Source organism: Dromiciops gliroides, chromosome 1 (genome assembly GCF_019393635.1).
Source record: "Dromiciops gliroides isolate mDroGli1 chromosome 1, mDroGli1.pri, whole genome shotgun sequence".
Taxonomy (NCBI): Eukaryota; Metazoa; Chordata; class Mammalia; order Microbiotheria; family Microbiotheriidae; genus Dromiciops; species Dromiciops gliroides.
Window position 1 is genome coordinate 443,319,057 of NC_057861.1, and position 11,744 is coordinate 443,330,800.

An 11,744-nucleotide genomic window follows, 5' to 3' on the forward strand; every position below is an offset into this window, starting at 1 on the left:
AAGCCTGTGATTTAAAATAGGAGGATTTTCAAGGAGTTAGGCGGAAAAGTATATCTACCGGTCATCTGTCTATATTTCATATTTCATAATTGTCCACATTCCATAGTGTCTCACCTTTCCAATTAGCAGTAGACACCTGAGCCAAAGAAAGATGCCCTATCTCAAAGATTAATCTGACTGATGACTATAACAACTTATATCACAAAAGACCACCTTTCCCCTAAAACAAAATTCATAAATCTGGACTGGTCACTCTCACTCTCATCTCTCAGCTTTTCATTCAGTCTGCACTATGCCTTTTCTCATTTCAGGTGCTGTAAATTCCTGTTGGAATAGAGTTGGAAAAGTCACCACTTGGAACCATGAATCTAGGAGATTTATAGTACCCAGGAGAAAGCCAGCAGAGTAAAGTATATAATTTTCACATTGCAGACTGAACCTGTGGACTGCAATAAGATATTTTATCTGTTAATATAGTATCCTTAAAAGTTGCATAATTCAGATACTAAGCACAAGGATGTCATATTCAGCTATCATTCCCAAATTAGTTAAATTCAAAAGAAAAAAAGTGTGTATATGTTTAAAGAAAAAAATCAATCTAGCTTCATTAGATGTTTTGAATTCTTGAAGGCAATCCATGAGGACCATCTTACATGAGGGAAAGAAAATTCTAAAGCAATTCTAAAACTTTTACCTTATCCTGAGCTCCAGAAGTTGAGGGTTGAGGTGTTCTCAAGTTCTGATGAAGTTGAAAACGGGAGGTAAAGTGAAGGCAGAGTTCTTCTTGCTCACCTTAAGACTGTGTCGTGTGTGTGTGTGTGTGTGTGTGTGTGTGTGTGTGTGTTTGTGTGTGTGTATGAGTGTGAGTATGTCCAGAATGTCTCTTTGTGCCTCTGAATGGCAGAGGTCCTGATCCAGGGAAGAAGGAGCCACTTTTTCACGGAAGGCAAAAGAAAAGCAACGCGTCATAAGCAAAGTACGCCTCCAAGATCCCTTAATTATAGCCCAACGTGCACTCCATGCAAACTTCAGGGAGGGCGGGAGGATGGGAGGGGTAAAGCACAGTGCTCGTCTTAGATGAGGTTCTTCTCTGTTCAGAGCAAAGTCCCCTGCCCTGTGTGCCCTTTGCTTCAAAAAAGGCAGCAGCAGTAGCAGCCACACACCCACTAGCCCCCACCCACACCACACCTCCTTGCTCTCGCCCCACCAAATTGAAATCAAAGCTCAAGATACTGAAGAGAGGGGAGGGTCTCCAGTGAAAGAATCTCGGAAACAGTAAAGTGTGTGTCAGGCTCCCTGGGACAGGCTACTTGGGACCTGCTGCTGCTTGAGCCAGCCCTCTTAGAAGAAAGTCCAAGAATGGGTGGGATAGCTTCCCCTTCCCCACCCCCACAAAGACACGCCACACAACAACAAACAAATCAGAAATAGATTGGGCTTGGAAAGGTAAAGTAGAGAGCAGACAGCTGCAAAAAAAAGATGAAAGCTTCAGAGTTGAGGGCACATCTAAACCACACTCTGCCAGATGCAGCCTTTCTTCTCTTGTTTTATTGTGTTCAGTGGTGGTATTTGCTTTAAATCTTCCTTAACAAACAAATAACAATTGAATTACCTTGGATGACAGCACAAGCAACCTGGATTGATTTATTTATAGTGGAGGAATGAGGGTTGGAGTGGGGAGAATTGGGGGGGGGGGGAGAACTGGGTGTGGGGGGGTTGGGGTTATGTATCTACGGCCCAATATTAGAACCAGATGGACACACACACAGACACACACCCCTAAAATAAGTATGAAGAAGATGGTGGGGCATAGAGGGAACACTCCTCCTGAGCAAACAGACATTTATTTATAACTAGAGAGAGAGTATATAGGTCCATTGATTCCCGCCTTAAGTAACCAAGGTTTTTGGAGAGGAAAGAGCTTCATATTTCAATAACAGAGCCACCTTTGATGGAGACTAGGAGGGGAAGGGGAAAAAAAAAGAACACCACACCGCAGGAAGAAAACGGCAGTTGAATTAGCTCGGGAGGAGTGAGCTGGAGTGGGCACAGGACTGGCTACAAGCAAATAAACCCGAGTTGTCAATAGCGGGGAAAAGAAGCACAGCCCAAAGCAAACTGGACTCTGGGAACAGTGGGGGGAGCGGGGGCACAGGAGTCTGTGGCTTGCAGGAGTGCCTGGAAATTGTCCACAGTCGTTTCAACCGTCCCTCACACGCCACTCTTCACCTTCACCACACCCAGGAGGGGAAGGGGGAAAGAAGTGAGTCGGGTAGGTATCTTCACATCGAAAGACATCTGCCCGGTTCTTAGGGAGGGCGAAGGTGCTGATCTAGAACTGGAGTTTGTTCTTTGAAGGCGGCTGCAAGCGGCGCTATTGTCTTAGGGATCGGGAGCCGGCCGAAGCCAGAACTGCAAGAGGAGTAGGACCGGGATTAAGTGATAGGAACGAAAAGAGGGGAAGAGGCTTCCCGCCATCCCCAGAGGCGAGCAAAAGTGACTGCTTCTCCAAGCCTTCCTAGCTTATCCTGGGAATAGAGGGAAAGGCCTTTTGTGAATTAACCGTTAGTATTTGGAAAAGACTTAGAAAATCTCTCTCTCTCTCTCTCTCTGTCTCTCTCTGTCTCTCTTTCTCTCTCTCTCTCTCTCACACACACACACACAATCTCTAAATTACTACTGCTCTAGTTGAGAGGAAGCAATTAAAAATAAATCAGAGCACTGGCGATTCCTGAGAAACCTCTTTCCTTCCTTCTGTTCTCCTCACAATGAACCGGGAAACTGAACTTTTTTTTTTTTTTTTAAAGAGCTCAGTATCATAATGAAAAGAGCTCCGTTTCCCCAAATGGACACTTCTACATTGGAAAATGATGTGTTAAACAGAGTACTGAAGTTATAAAGGGTGACATCTCTTCGATGTGTATATTCATAGGAAGTTTTGGTAATTAAAGTATTCTTAAAGTGTCTCAAGGTTTTTTTGTTTTTGTTTTTGTTTTTTTTGGTTGTTGTTGCTCGTTTGTTTAGCAACAGTCTAACTAATGGACTATTGAAATGTCTGAAATAAGGTGCCAAGAACAAACACCTCTCATAAGATGTAAGACTTGTTTCTATAACTCACACATAGTTTCTCATGAAGTAAAGCTCAGTTTACATTCTTAGAGTACAAAAATTAGTTATAACTTGGGGATTTATATTATATTAGTTATAATTTGGGGATTTCCTACACCGAGTCCAAGGGGAATCTCACCCATCTGAAATGGTTTCTCAAAAGAGATTGAGGCCACCTGTCCTACAGTGTCCTATAGTGTTTCTTCTTCACAACTATAAAAAGATGAACTCTGAAAAAAATCATGCCAAAATTTTTATATCTAAAACTTACAAACACCGAGATCTGGAATCAGAAGAGCTGAGTTGGGGCAGCTAGGTGGTACAGTGGATAGAGCACTGGCCCTGGAGTCAGGAGTACCTGAGTTCAAATCTGGCCTCAGACACTTAACATTTACTAGCTGTGTGACCCTGGGCAAGTCACTTAACCCCAATTGCCTTACTAAAAAAAAAAAAAGAGCTGAGTTCAAAAGTAGGAGTGGCAGAGAAGCTGCTGAAATGTCTGCATAGAATATACCTAACTGTCATTCATGAAAGTGCAATGGTGACAAAAAAAAAAAAGTGGAAAAGGGGGTGGTGAAAAGACTTCCCATGGAACCTTTTATTTTACCTAAGGTTTGTAGACTCCTTAAAAGCAAATACCCATCTCATTTATGGGAGTCACTGTGGCAACGTGGAAAGGATTCTAGAGTGAAAAAACCTGTATCCAAATCCTTCCTGTGACAGTACCTATGTCACTGTGAGTTAATTACTCTACTTTTCTGGGCCCCTCAGCTTCCTGAGCAGGAAAAAAAAAAGGGTTGGAGGATTTGGATTAGATGGACTTTGAGGTCCCTCCTTCAGTTCGAGATCTCTGATCAGTCTGTTACAGTAATCACTGTAAGAATGCATACACTTGGGGGCAGCTAGATGGCGCAGTGGTTAAAGTGCTGGCCCAGGATTCAGGAGTACCTGAGTTCAAATCCAGCTTCAGACACTTAACACTTACTAGCTGTGTGACCCTGGGCAAGTCACTTAACCCCCATTGCCCCACAAAAAAAAAAAAAAAGAAGGCATACACTTATTCCAGTAAGGCCACTTTTTCTTAAGCCATTCTTGGTGCATGCATACAATCTCATCACTTTTAAGTCAAAACACAAAGTGTTTTTCAGATTTCAGGTCTAACACTAACACCTAATACATGTATTTGAGGATAAAGCAAATTATTTAGCTCTACAACTTGAGGGAGGAGGCTTCTAGTGAACTTTGTTCTACTGCTCAGCTTTAGGCTTGCCTCAATTTTATCTCCTTTTTCTTAGTTCAGTTAAATATTTTTGAGCATACCAATTTTTGACATAGCAATATAATTGACTCTCAGTCTCAACTGCATGGCTAAAGGTCCATACATACATTTACGTGTAGGTTCACCTAAGAGTCTTTACTCATAAAGACTTTACATTTAGCTTCCCTTTTTTTGGTGTGACTTACTAATTTGTTACTTTACATAAATTTGGTTTGCTGATAACGCTAGGTAGAGTTTTATAGATTTCTTATTTTATATTTGGCATGTAGGCAGAGACATTGCAATTAAAATTGGCTAAAGTGATATCTGTGGTATGTATGTTTCATATGTATGCACATGTGTGTACATATATGTGTTTGTATACTTGGTTCTGAAGTATACTCTCTAAGAATTCCAAATGATTTTTAAAGTTGGGGTTTTTAGAATATGAATAATGGTCAGATTATCAAAAATTTCTCGTGTCTGTACAAAGAAAGACTATATTATAGAATATTATATTTATGAACACATTCTGTAAGCATTCATGCTATTTCATTTGAAAAAGTTTTTAGTCCATTGAACTTTTCCCAGAGTATTTACATAAACACAAATATATATATATGTGTGTGTGCGTTTATATGTATATATGTGTGTGCATATCACACACATACATACACACTGGTATGTATATACACACATATATGTGTATATATATCTACATATGCATATACACACATATATAATATATATGTATATATGAGAAAATGTAGGGAGTATACATTTCTATATTTAACATATTTCAAGAAAAATAACATTTTCTGATATTTGAATTTTTAACAAAATAGTTCTGTTTAGATTTCACATTTTAAATTCATGTTTCAAACAAAATTATTGAGTTTATACTGAGATGCAAAGTTTAAAAACCAAGTGCAGCTCCAAGGGAAAAAAATACCAGACGCAAACTTACTTCTAATGATTCTGCTGTATTTTATAGCAATCAGCATATTTTTGACAATACATTGTTTGGCTTAATGCAAAGATTTTTTTTAAAAGGTAGAAAAATGGGCCAAAAACCATTATGAAATGTTCCCTATACTTTCCTTTCCCTCGTGTGACAACTAGAGCACACAGCTAAATAAGGGCATGACATATTCATAGCAGACCTATTTTTGAATTAAAAAGTAAGTCACTCTAAGAATCATAGCTTCTTTAATAAATAAAAGTCACTCAACCATAAGAGTCCCTCCTCCATAATGCTCTCCCTCCTTCTTCCTGCTACCCACGATATGTATACATGTTCATAGGAAGAGATACCAATTCCATCTTGCCTTTGGACCTAGGGAGGTCCACTGTTATGTAACCATCTGAATTCCAGATATCACTCTGCCTTGGCCAGCTCATGTCTGTTGAATTGTTGTCTTGGGTTAGAATTATCCCTATTGGAATATTTCTGGGATAGGAATGTAAGTAAATATAGTAACTTGGAGTCTCTTGGAGCAAGAGTCTATCTTCCTTTTTCCATATGAAGAATCAGTAAGTTTTCAAGTCAGCAAATATTTATTAAACAACTATTGTGTGTCAGGCACTATACTAAGCACTTGAGGGTACAGAGAAAGTCTATTAAAGAACTCACAGTCTAACAGGAAAGAGACAACAAGCAAATGACTATGTACAAATAAGATGTATACAGGGTAAAATGGAGATAATCCACAGAGAGAAGACAACTAACATTTAAGGTGAATCAAGAAAGGCTTCTTGTAGAAGGCACGATATTAGCTTGGATTCGAGGAAGTCAAGAGTTAGAAATTAAGAAGGACAGAATTTTAGGCATGGAATGCCTTGTGTAAGGAAGCCAGAGGAAAAAGAAAGATCTACAGTGAAAAACAGAGATAAACAGCAGCCAGAAGGATCAAGTGAGGCTATTTTTGAGTTGTTATTGAAAACTTCTAAAGATTCAGATCCTCTGTTCATGAAAGGTATAATTTCTGTTTATATCCTTCTCCTAGACTGTTTTGCTATGGAACCCAGTGATTAGGTAAAGAGATTCAATAGTTATATCAATAGTCTAATTGTATATCACAGGTAATAAAGAATAGTTTAATACTTCAATACTGAAATCCTTGAAAATGTCTGTGATTTCATTGTTATGGACGGTTCCTATGTTGAGGAACATTCTAGCTCTTCCAACCCTCAGTAGGACATTTTGTCATCTATAACCAAAGCAGCAGTAACAATAAAATCAGCAATAATCTATAGTTTTGAACTTTTCTCTCACCAATCTTAAACTTCTCTGGTTTAATAAGAATGGGGCCATCTGCACAATATGATGAAGTTTAAGAGAGAATTCTTGTTGTTATTTAGTTGTTTTAGTCATGTCCTACTTTTCATGATCCCATTTGGGACTTTCTTGGTAAAGATACTTAGCATATTCCAAAGACTCTTGTCTGCATTCTTGATTTTTAGAAGATAGTAGAAAGTATATTTCAAAAAGGCAATCCAATAGCTTCTAGGTGGTAAACTTCTACTAGACTGTAAGAAGACAAGAAACATCTTATTTAGTATTAGTAATGCTGCAGAATGTTACATTTGAAAAGAATTAGCCATTGCATTTGCCCTTAGTATCTGTATATACAGGTGCTAAAAATGTTTTCTGATTTAGATTGAATTAAACCAGGCCTTCAAACATGTGATGGACAGTGATACCCTGTGGTGACACATGAATAAAGGATATTTTCCAATACTACTCATGTACAGGCTTGTGTTTTCCTTCTGATCATGTATTTTTACTGATTTGGATTTTATAATAGCATCTACAATCTTCCTTGTCTACTGTGTGCATGTGACTGTCTATGTATGTGTCTGTTTCTTCCTGACTAGAATGAAAACTCACCACCTGTACTGATCTACATCTTACATTTCCTTCAAGTTCCGTCTTTTCTGAAGCTTTCTTCCTAGCACAAAACGCCCCCTTTGTTTTTGAGGTTTTTATAGTTCTTACTATCATTACCACCCATTTGTTGTATTTCATTGTACTACCTTGTATTATTATTTAGTTTTTATTGATGTGTACATCCCTGTATCTTTAGGTTGCACTTTATGATGAGCTTGGGAGAGAAAGAAATAAAACAAGAAAGATAAAGAAAGGAAGGAGGAAAAAATAGCAAGCACAGATTATTTCTATTGATGTTATAACCAAGAATACCATACTAGCAACCTTCATGATAGATCAGTGTATATAGTCCAAGAGCTAACAGCATAAACCATAAATCATCAAAGGGTGATTTATGGTTTGTACCATTAAAATATCGATCTCCTAGAATTAGAGGAAACATAATACTTAGATTAAAAAAACACATCTCTGGTGAATGTAATAGAAGTGATAAATAAAAGCAGTAAAGTTCTTTTATATTTCAATGCTTAGAATAAGGTAAATCTAAAGAATTTGCTAGCTGACTAGCAAATAACATATTAGTTACTTTGATATTGAGTTTTGTTTAACATTATATTTATTAGATATTTTAACTTTCAATGAAGTATTACATCTATTATCTCATTTTATCCTCATAGCATTCCCCTGATTTCTGGCAGTCTATAGAAAGAGCATTTAGAAATTCATCTGTCTAGTAAAATATATCTATAGTTCTGTTTGGAAGAAGGGTGAGCTAGTTAAAATTTTAACATCTTGGGGTAGCTAGGTGGCACAGTGGATAAAGCACCGGCCCTGCATTGAAGAGAACCTGAGTTCAAATCTGTACTCAAATACTTAACACTTTCTAGCTGTGTGACCCTGGGCAAACCACTTATCCCTCACTGCCCCACCAAAAACAAAACAAAACAGACCAACAAAAAAATAAATTAATGTCTCTCCTAATTTTTAACCTCTTGCAATTCTAAAAAATTCCAAGACTTTTGTGAGTATACATAGACAGGTCACAAACTACTGAATTTTTCAGTTATTTTCACTGAGCAACATGGTTCCCAAGATTGGATATAAAATTAATATTTACAAATGGCTAAAAATGAGAGAAATAGTATTTTCCATTTGATGACTAATAGAAACCAAAGAACCACTGACAAGCATTTAATCAGTGTCTACTCTATGCTGGGTACTGCCTTAAGCATTGATGATACAAAGAAGGGAAAATATAAACACAAAAACAAACAAACCCTGCCCCTCCCAGTTCCTGTTTTCAAGGAGCTCACAGTTAAATGGGAGAGACAACATGCAAACAACTAAGAACAAAAGAGATATAGACCAGATAAATGGAGATAATCTTAGAGCATAAGGGGGATTCTAGGAGAGGTGGGATTTTAGCTGGAACCTGAATGAAGCTAAGGAATCCAGGAAGTGGAGGATTCTAGGCTTGGGGAACAGCCAGTGAAAATGCATGGAACGAGAGAACAGCAAGGAGACCAGTGTTGCTGGATTGCAGAGAATGCAGAGGGGAACAAGCTGTAAGAAGACAGAAAGGGTGCGTTGGGGCTAGGTCATGAAGGGCTTTAAGAACCCAACAGAGTGGGGCAGCTAGGTGGTGCAGTGGACAAAGCAGCAGTCCTAGATTCAGGAGGACCTGAGTTCAAATCCAGTCTCAGTCATTTGACACTTACTAGTTGTGTGACCCTGGGCAAGTCACTTAACACTCATTGCCCTGCAAAAACTGAACCAAACAAAGGATTTCAGATTTGCTCCTTGAGATAATATGGAACCACTGGGATAGGAGGCATAAAATGGTCCGACCTGATCTTTAAGGAAAATCAGTTTGACAGCTGAGTTAAAGGTTGCCCTGCAGTTTCTGGTACAACAATAATGTTAATTTTAATTAATAAGTCATGTTGTAGTGCCCTTGCCCATCTCAGAAGCCAGAAAGGATTGGGAATTTTGACAGCTAGATAGAGTGTTTTTTCATCCGGTATGTCTTCTAGTTTTCCTTGGTTTGGAGACAGATAGAGTTGTTGCTGGAGAAAGGGTTGGGATTTTGATCTTGGAGAATGATGACAAAGTCAAAGCTGGGAGCTAGGAACGATTCCTGGCCTTTTCTTGGGACTTCCTTCATCCTGGGTCTTTTACTCTGTGATGTTTGTAAAGTTAATGACTTTTCTTGATAATTGCTTTCTCTGACTCAACTCACTTCTCCTTTTGTTGTTTAGTTTTGTTAGAAATGTCATTACTGATTTCCAACCTCTAGCATCCATCTGCTCAGAATCTCTTTCCCAGTTTTGACATAGGTTTTCTTTTTTTATCCTAACTGCTATTGATTTGAGTAGAACTGTAGGCTTTGTTCACACTAAGTTCTGATTTTTTGATTCAATCAAGAAGTTTCATCTAGTCAATGCACTAGAATTAAAATAAGATTGCTGGGTTCCAACTCTACTCTTACACATAATTCAGTAAGGATGAATGATTGACACTCATAATTTTTTAGTTCTGTCTATCATGGATCACAGTCAGTTCTATATACTAGGCAAATATAAGGGTTATCTTTCTGAGTTATTGAGCAAGAGTTCAATTCTATACACACATGAAGAAAAAGAGAAAATGGGGAGAGAGAGAGAGAGAGAGAGAGAGAGAGAGAGAGAGAGAGAGAGAGAGAGAGAGAGAGAGAGAGAGAGAGAGAGACTCAGTGCATCTGTTAATTACATAAGTTTCCTCGGGTAGCTAGGTGGCGCAGTGGATAAAGCCCTGGCCTTGGATTCAGGAGGACCTGAGTTCAAATCCAGCCTCAGACACTTGACACTTACTAGCTGTGTGACCTTGGGCAAGTCACTTAACCCCCACTGCCTCCCAAAATTAAAAAACAAAAACAAAATTATATAAGCTTCCAGCTTTAAACTATTCCTTTAAAGGTTTAGACTTTCCTGGATGGAAAACAGATGTGTTGCTAAAGAGGTAGCCTCTCACATATTCCAGTGAGTCCATCTATGGACCTTGAATGCATAGACTTTGAGACTTGCCATACTACCTTATGGGTTTCTATTCCCTCTGGAATGAAAATGAGCTTAGGGTTTTTAGAGAGGCAGTCCCATTCCTATTAGACTTTGCCTGTTTGAATAACTCATATTAGAAACAGAGAGAAAAGTCCAAATTTTATTCCTCAGAATTATGGATCAGCCCTTTGCTGCTTTTCTAGTTCTAGGAACACATGCTATTTTGAAGATACTGGGTTTCTACAGGTGTTTCCTATTTACCCTCTAGAAGATAGGATCCTGACAGCCTCCAGGAACTTAGTATTGGCCAGAAAATCTCCCTTCTATCCATGTCATTGGGTCATGTGTTTCTATCCCCTCTCAGAGAGTCTCCTCTACTGCTTCTCTCCCTCACTTCTTGTCACATGGTTGGGAACACTTGACAAATGTGAAACTCCAATGTACCCCAACTTCTTCCCAGGCCATGATTAGTGTCTCCTGGGTTTCAGGAACAAGGGGGTGGGTGGATTAGGATTTCTCTGTTCCCCCTCCTTCTTTAGCTCTGCCGTGATTCTTTCTTCACCTATTGAAACAGCTAAGTCATACAGTGACTAGAATGCCCAAGTTGGAGTTAAGAAGACTCTAGTTCAAATCCTGCCTCAGAGACTTATTAACCATGACCATGGGCAAGTTACTAAACATTTCTGGGCCTCAGTTTCTTCTTCTGTAAACTAAGTGCTTGGGCTCAATAGGTTCTAGGTTCCTCTCCAGCTCTAAATATATTAAGTATCTCTTCTCGCTGAAGTTTCCCCAGCAAAGTTCTTGTTTCTAATTTCTGTAATTTGGGCCAATAAAATCAGATCTGCATGTTGAGGTTTAACCACTGGTCCTTAATGATTTATGAATGGGTGGCAGCTACCTAGACCTAAGATATATCTTCAACCCTCTTAACAGGTATTAATGGGCATGTATATACTCCCCAAGAAGATAAAATTAAGTTCCCAAGTGAAGACTCATTTCTCTAAAAAGAATGAAATTAATCCACGCTTTACCAAACAAAAAGCAGTAAGGAACAGTGAAGACAAGCTTTGAACTCATATCTAGATGATCTGGATTTAAGTTTTAGTTCGTTCACAAGATGACTATGTGACCCTAAGACCTAAGTCATTCAACATTTTCAAGTCCCAGTTTTCTGGTAAGCAAAAATGGGAATAATGACACATGTTCCACCTACCTTACAGGGTTATTGAGGATCAGATGAGCTAATGTAGGTAGCACTTTCTCCCCATGGAGTCCTGTTAAAATACAGGTAATTATCTGGTGTCTTGTGCATAAAAACTGAAGGCAAAAATCCAATATGCTAAAGGTGTACCTCATTTCCTTCTGCTCTACCTTTTCCTGAGGTCCTGTTTAAACCAACATTTTCCCTGGACTCTGCTAAAAGCAGTAGAACAATAAAACTAGCTAAAGCAAA

At 38.7% G+C, this 11,744-nt stretch overlaps 1 protein-coding gene across 1 annotated transcript in view; it reads right to left on the reverse strand.

Annotated features, from left to right (window-relative positions):
* The window catches only part of HAPLN1 (hyaluronan and proteoglycan link protein 1), a 117,280-nt gene extending 116,435 nt beyond the window's left edge, over positions 1 to 845 (reverse strand). Inside the window, exon 1 of the mRNA XM_043978976.1 lies at positions 695 to 845. The gene's annotated coding sequence lies outside the window, so the exon portion shown is untranslated. The remainder of the gene's footprint in view (positions 1 to 694) is intronic.
* Between the last annotated feature and the right edge of the window lie 10,899 nt (positions 846 to 11,744).